Below are 8,278 nucleotides of genomic sequence, written 5' to 3'. Positions count from 1 at the left end.
CAGCTACTTGGAAGGCTGAGGTGGAAGGATCGCCGGAGCCCAGCAGGTCGAGGTTGCAGTGGCCGGGAGCAGTCACTGCACTCCAGTCTGGGCGACAGAGTGAGATTCCAACTCAAAAAAATAAATAAATAAAAAATAAAATGGGAAAAATCCAAAACACTGACAACATTAAATGCTGGTGAGAATGTAAAGCAGCAGAAACTTTCACTCACTGCTAGTGGGGATGCAAAATGGTACAGCCTCTTTAGAAGATAGTCTGGCAGTTTCCTACAAAACTAAACATATTCTTACCATGTTATAAAGCAATTGCACTCCTTTTTACTCAAATGAGCTGAAAACTTATGTTCACAAGAAATATGCACATGAATTTTTATAGCAGCTTTATTCATAAATATTGAGACTTGGAAGCAACTGAGATGTACTTCAAGACGTGAGTGTATAAACAAACTGTAGTATCACATAATGGACTATTATTCGGTGATGTAAACATAAGCTATCAAGTTACAAACAGCCATAACAAAAACTTAAATACACATTGCTAAGTAAAAGATGTCAATCAGTAAAGGCTATATACTGTATGATTCTAACTCTGACATTTTTTAAAAGGCTAAACTATGGAGACAGTACAATGATCATTGGTACTGAGGGAGGGAGGTGGGATCAGTTGATGGAGCAAAGGGGACTGTTAGGGTAGTGAAACTACTCTGTATGATACTATTATGGTGGGTACATATCATTATACATGTCACATCCATAGAATATATAGTATGAAGTGTGATTCCTAATATAAACTATGGTTTTTAGGTAATAATAATGTAACAATATTGGCTCATCAATTACACTAAATGTTTCTGCTGTGGACTGAATTGTGTTCCCCCAAATTCAAATGTTGAAACTCAAGCCTCCCATTTAGAGGTGAGAACTTTGGATCATGAAGAAAAACAAAACATGGCAGTCAGTCTCTCTCTCTCTCTCTCTCTCTCTCTCTCTCTCTCTATCTATCTATCTATCTTACCTTCCCACCATGCAAGGACACAGTAAGATGACCATCAGCAGGCCAGGAAGAGAGACTTCAACAAGAACTAAATCACCACATACCTTGATTTGGGACTTTTCAGCCTCCAAATGTGGAAATAAATTTATCTTGTTTAAGTCTCCAATATATGGTATTTTAGAGGTTGGTAGTCTGAGACCTGGGTCCCAGCATGGCCAGATACCAGTGGGGTCTCTCTTGTGGGTTACAGACTGCCAACTCCACATTGTCTCCTCGCCTGTCAACATGAGAATGAGAGGAAACTCTCATGCCTCTTATAAGAGTACTACTCCCATCTCTGAGGACAGCGTCTTCATGAACTAATTACCTCCCGAAGGCCCTATGGCTCTTAAAAACACCACATTTGGGGTTATAATTTCGACATATGAATTTGGAGGAAAGGCACAAACACTGAGTACATAACACATTCCCAAACTAAGAAAGTATCGCACTAATGCAAGGTGTTAGTAACAGGAGAAACTGTGTTGGGACAGTGAGTGGGCATATGGAACTCTCTGTACTTCTTTCTACTTAGTATTTCTGAAAACTAAAAATTGACCTAACGAATAAAATCTATTTTTTAAAAAAGAAGAAGAAAAACATGGCTTAAGCAAGCAAACAAAATGAAATGAAATGAAAAGATTCTATGCAATGCTCACTGTAGCAATACAGTATGGAATATTAAGAAAACAATGTTTTTACAGAATCCCATACAAATTCAAACAAATCACACAAATCATTTGTTTAATTTTTTGGGCTTCACGGAGGTAGGCAATAAAAAGCCACAAATCACTCTTCAACGGACTTGCCAATTGCCTATGGCATAAATCAGAATGAAGCATCAAAGATAAAATATACTCATTTGTGAAATCAAATGGAAGAAAAAAATCATCACATCACTTTGTTCATAAATAGCAATGGTAGTCTTCTGGGCGTCTCTCAGTCAGCTGTGGATCCCAAGAAAGCAGCAACTGATGATAATGATTAATTCTAGAGACGAGCATTACATTGTTTGGGAATTTAAGTACTTTTGAAAGGCAATTGAACTTGAAAAAAACTTAGTAATATACCAATGCTCCAGTTAACGTCTTCTGGAGAAAACTTAAATAAATACTACTTTCAACACATTTCTATGCATTTATGTTATGATGTTTTCGATTAAAATTTAAAATAATACAATTATAAGCAATTTTGAAATCTAAATTATTGCTGTTTAACAGTTTATTTATTCTACAAGCTGGTAACTCTAATTACTGCTGATGCAACATTTTTTATCAAAGCAATGCAAAGAAAGCACTTCTGAACTAACTTTTTGGTATTATTACTAATACAAAAAAATCCACAACTTAGATGTAAAGGAATCTTCTTAATGGTGGAAAAAAAAAAAAGTAAGCAAACAACTGCAAAAATAAATATTAATAGTAAAAACATCCTGAACAATAAATATAAACACACTTCATATCCCAAATTTGAGAATAAACACATTTTATCATTGCAAAAAAACATTTAGTCTTCCATTACCGCAGTAACAAAACACCTATTTTTATACTAGTTGCTGTCTTGACAAATGAGAAAATATATGACTTATCCTATATAATTGCACTTCTAAATCACACAAGAATTTTGAGCACTGCCTGCCCTAACTATAAAAATTCTATGTAAAAGTGAAAATTTTCTAAGTGAAACCTGTAAAAACGCAAATCATAAACCGTATTACAATTTTCCCCTTGTAGGAAGTCACAAAGAAGCTTAATAAACTGGCATTATCAAATTTTGTAGGTGAATCAAAGATACAAGCACCGAAGGCATCCTACCTTAACATAGCATTTTGTCCATCACTTCTTGTACACCAAACCTGCCGGGTTTGATAACCTATCTCTATGGCCCAGGACTTGGAATGGTGATGTGCTTTATAACTTTGATGTCTAAAGGTGACTTGCTCGTTTGAATCAGAGCTAAAATCCAGAACAGTTCTTCCGCTTAGGTTAATTTCTTTAAGATGAGGCAGTCTACATTTACTCCATGGTCCAACTTTAAGGCTAAAAGTATATTCCTCTTCCCCAAGAGGACAGGAAATGGGAGCATCACAGGCTCTGGACTCAGTCAGATTTGGACACTGCAAGCCGCCATAGAGCGGGGGAGCAATTACGGCACGAGTTCTATGCTGCAATTTCTTCCCGCACCCCTTGCTACACTTGGACCATGGTGAGAACTCAGACACAATGCAGTCCCGGGGGCAGGGAATGAGGCAAGCTTGCTCTGCCGGGGGTGGAGGGGCAAAGTGTTCACATATTTCATTTGCAACCATAGTTCTGTTCAACTTCTGAATGCAGTGCACCGTCCGGTGCTGCAGTCCATGCTGAGCGGTCACACACTCTGCAGTCCGAGGCTTGACTTCGCCGTGGGCGTAAGGAACAAGCACACAGTGGTGCCAGTCGGAAACTTCCCACTGGAAGAGGTCACTGTGCCAGTCACAGACTCGGAAGCAGCTTCTCTCCTTTGGAGGCCTGTTGCTCTCATCACAGTTAGACAGGTGACTGGTCCACCCTTCAACATGAAAACACCACACTGCCCGACTCTGGACTCCTCCCGGCCCACAGTCTCCTGTACACCTTCCCCAGGGACCTACAGGCAGAAAAACAAGGATGTCAGCTGCATTCATTACATTCAGCGTGTGCTGTGATGACATTCAGCAATTCACAGGAAAATAGAGGTCAATCAACGCACTTCCCATCACAACCAGTATGAAACTACAAATTTTGGTGGAATGGCAACACTGTAACATCGTGATTCAGAATGTGGATTTTGCATTGGTTTGCTATTGCTAAAATACCCATTCTATCACCAGTGCAAACTTGGATGAATAACTTCAACGTTCTAAGCCTCGGTCCCTTGCCTATATAAGGTAAAAGATAATAAAAGCATGAACTTGTAGAGTTGTTCTGAGGATCAATGATATAATGTGGTGTCAAGTAGACATACACATTTAATAAGTGATTGGTGCCATTTTAATTATTGTGTTCCAAAGTCGATATATCAAGTTCAATATTAACACTTTCTACTTAAGCAGTGCTTCATCTAAAAGAAAAGCCCTAAAGCCAGGATTTTAATAAAGTAGGATTTTTCATATTTCCAATCACTCAGCTCATACCTTAAGAAGCTCAGAAGAGAAATATTCTTAAAAATTTAACGTGCCAAAGTATCATAAATATATTTTCATTTTCTAAATTCTTGTCCTCAGTCTTTGTTAGTGCTTGCAGAATGAATTAATCAGATGAAAGAAAAAATCTGATGCAGGGGGAAAAAGTAAGGTAATAAAAGAAGCAGCAGCACCAAATTGTCTGTGGAAATTCTGCCCCTAAAATCTTTTAAGTCTACCCATTTTTATTTCTGATGGGTATAGACTCCAGGTAAAGTTTCCAACATTAGCTTGCATATGACAGATCTTTTAATTAACTAATTGGCTTTTATGGGAACAAGTTCAAGAAATGGACAGATGAGGGAGCCCCCCATTGATGCTTTTCACATTTTTTGCATCTAATTGACAGACATACCAGCCAGCCTTACTAGAAGGCTGATTATACATCTTTCTATAAGGACAGTAAGTAATCATATTTTGTGTCAATGGGAAAAAAAACAAAAACAAAAAACAGTTTTCCCCTTTCACTTTTTACTAAATGTCATCACAACCTGAGAATTATATTAGCTTAACTGAGTAACTGTTGTCCTTATACCAGGACGGTGATGAACATAAGCCACTTCACTCCCTGAGAGACATATTAATTAACACAGGCTCTATCTCTTTTCTCTAATTGGATCAGTTACCCAAAATATCATTTAATTATTTCATGGAATATATTTTCATCTGTGTCCATTACATACGTAGAAACAGTAGACATATATGCAGTCACGTGCATTTAGAAAAAGACATATACATCGCCATAGAAACAGGTATCTGCATTTGGGGCCGTATGCTATGAGAAGGGTCTGTCCCTTTAGTAGGACAACAGTGTCTGGTTCTAATGTATACAGTCATCTCAGTTCTCTCTCACATCCTTGTTTTGGCCATATAAACCGAGCATTCTTGGCAACAGTGTGTCAGGCTATCATGCCAATGTCTTCTATCACTTCGTGAGAGAGATTAACATAGACTATAAACATCCTCACCTTCTTTTAGTGCCCACATTCTAGAGACTTCTCTTGCTGAAAAAGGACAGGTTTCGTAGGAGTAAGTCAGCTTTTACTCACCAAAATGCCCCTGACTTTGCCCACTGCCTTCCCAAAGTGTGTCATTCTAACATATTCTGCTTATGATACAGAGAACACACTTAGAAAGTGGTGATCTTAACACAAGCTGATTTAATCAGCCACCCACAATTCTGCTTATGGGTTTCTAGATTACCCATAATTTTGTACTTTGAAAATTGAGATGCTTCTTGCAACTTGAAAGTAAAGTCACAGAAGGCTTAATATGTCCCCATGTTCTGGAGCAGTTTCAGTTTAAGTATTCTTTCCATTGTTCTTCATGTCATGCAAATTTGTATTATTGCCAAAATAATCCCCAAAGTTACTCAATAAGGAAATATTTCAGAAATATATACAATTACAACAAACTTTTAAAATCTAACATCAGTCTTGAATGATATAAAATACCTATTCGACAAAATTAAAGAAACTTTTTTCTAAAGCACTGGTATTTTTTTGTTGTTTTAATAATGGCTGACCATTTATCTCTATTTGTTTGGGTATTAAATACACACAATTTTCCACTCAGAATTTTTTGTGTGGATTAAAGAAAGTAAGATCAGGAAAGTTGAGCTATTTCCAATCAATCATCAAAGTTAATATTAAATTTAATTTATTTAAATCATCTTACCAAGTGATGCTTGTACTTACTTTTAAAGCATTTAACAAACACATTCTCTTATCATTGCAATACTGCTTTTTGTTATAATTTCTCCACTTACTTTCAAAATAGTTGAAGTAACTTTCTTTCTATTTCAAATCAAGACCATTTTAAACAATGTAAATTATTATCCTTTCCTTAGCTTTCATATTCTCTTTCTCTACAGAATTTTACCAAATAATTGCTTCTCAGTCTTATAGTTAAGATTAAGTGCAGAATTTTACCCATAGCAAAATTTTTCATAGATCACTGGAAGGTTAAGTATAACTATTAAGATATTAAAATTGCTACCACTGCAGATGTTCTCAGTTTAGCCATAATCTCCCATTTGTTGGTTAATAGTCCTTTGGATATGGTTATACCAAGTAGTGAAGATAATATGTAAGCAATGACTTCTTTCTTCTCATCTAGGAGATGTAGGCTAGTGGCTCTTATGAGGTAAGGCACATGTTCGCTTATAAACTTTAGACATGTAAAATAGTGTGGCAATTTCTAAAAGAACTGGAAATTGACCTTCCATATGACCCAGCAATTCCTCTACTGGGAATATACCTTGAGGAACTCAAAGCATTCTACCAAAAAGATACCTGCCCACATGTTTATTGCAGCACTGTTCGCAATAGCAAAAACATGGAAACAGCAGTGCTGCCCATCAAAACTGAACTGGATTTTTAAAATGTGGTACATATACACACAATGGAACATCATGCAGCCATAAAGAAGGACAAACACATGGACTTCTCAGCAACTTGGATGGATTTAGAGTCTACAGCTCGGTGATCTATCACAGAAGCAAAGAACTGAGTATCACATGTTCTCACTCATAAGCAAACCCTGACACATTTACCATCATACTGAAAGAAAGCAATTGGTAGTAGTGGGATGCTGCCAGGAGAGGGCGGTGGGTCACAACATCAATAAGGGTACCTGATCTCAAACCAGGCAAAGCAGGGACCAAAGGGAGGCCCAAATTTTACCTGTATGATAACCACTTGTATGCCTAATCCTGAATTGTACCCTACATCTTTAAAATAAAAAAATAAACTTTAGACAGTACATTTAGAAGGGCAGAGTCAAGTGAGAATAGCTCCTCTTCATGTTAAAGCAAACTTTGAGGCTATCAAAAAACATGTAAATAACAAGGAAATGCAAAGTGAATTGTGTATGCATGGATTAAATGAAAAACAAATTACAAACAAGATTTATGAGATGGAGATGAGACCTTTCAGCAACTGACCTATAACAATTTGCATTTCTCAGGCATGGAGAGAAAATATGTTCCATGACTTATTCAGTTGTATTTGGTGATGAACTTTCAATACATACATTAGTGAAAATCACACAGCCCTGAGGGGTTTTGCCATTTCAGAAAAAGTATGCATATTGAAGTAAAAGGTGACTGGCAGTTTGAGAAACCTTACATCTCTTGTCCAAGTTCAGAAATAGAAGGAAATATTTAAAATGTGAGCAATTATGTGAAGAAGGAAGAATATTGTCTTTAAATTTACCACATATATAAAACCTGCTTATGTTCAGAATAAATACATGAAATATTTAAAGCAATATATAAGAAACAATGTTTTAAAATATCAATCATTGTATATGCCTAGTGGAAAAAAACAGGCACTAAGTAATAAAAAATAAAACGAAATTTAGAACAATTGAAGGATTAAAAGTTGAACTACTGAAGCAATATGGCTTTTAAACCAAATTCATGCTGGTTGCATTCTCAGGAAACACTTCAATGATGTAGCGTGCACAGTGGTTCTGTATATGTTTACGTGGGCAAACACAATGTAAAAAGTCATCTATCTGCGACTTACTGTCCTTTCTGTGAGATGCATACGGTTGCTATTGAATAAATGAAGTATTTTAAGCTGCACGAGTTTTAATTAACACATTACAATTTTGGCTTGGAAATAAATTATCTCAACGTAGAAGGGTGGCATTGATGAACTCTCAGGTCACATTCACATTTAAGACGCTGTGATTTTTCCCTGCCTGTATTTCTGCAGAAAGTGCAAATATAATACACCCTAATGTAATATTCTTTTAGAAGCAGAAAAGTGCTGGCAAATTTTATTCTCTTAATTAAGTTATCTTTAACTGAATTAGCTTAGATGAATGTATTATCCCATCTAAATCATCACATTTAAGACAGCATGCTGGATGCCTGAATTTTATGTGTAGTGTTCACTAAGATGCCTGCAACAAAGGAAAAAGGGCGCTCTAGAGGACAATGAAAATGGATACACTCTCCACAGCCTTTGCACATACTGGCCACTGTTTGAGGTGGCAACCCTGATTTAATGCCATATTTGCAAGAGGAAGAGATGTTT

General features: G+C 36.5%; 1 pseudogene; it reads right to left on the bottom strand.

Moving 5' to 3' along the window:
- Positions 1 to 2,843: 2,843 nt before the first annotated feature.
- LOC103255655 lies at positions 2,844 to 3,722 on the bottom strand (annotated as a pseudogene).
- Between the last annotated feature and the right edge of the window lie 4,556 nt (positions 3,723 to 8,278).

The sequence above is a fragment of the Carlito syrichta genome, unplaced genomic scaffold (genome assembly GCF_000164805.1).
Source record: "Carlito syrichta isolate Samal-C Ts95f unplaced genomic scaffold, Tarsius_syrichta-2.0.1 Scaffold288321, whole genome shotgun sequence".
Lineage (NCBI taxonomy): Eukaryota > Metazoa > Chordata > Mammalia > Primates > Tarsiidae > Carlito > Carlito syrichta.
The sequence above is the reverse complement of the archived record's forward strand: the minus strand, read 5'-3'. Positions and strand labels throughout refer to the sequence as shown.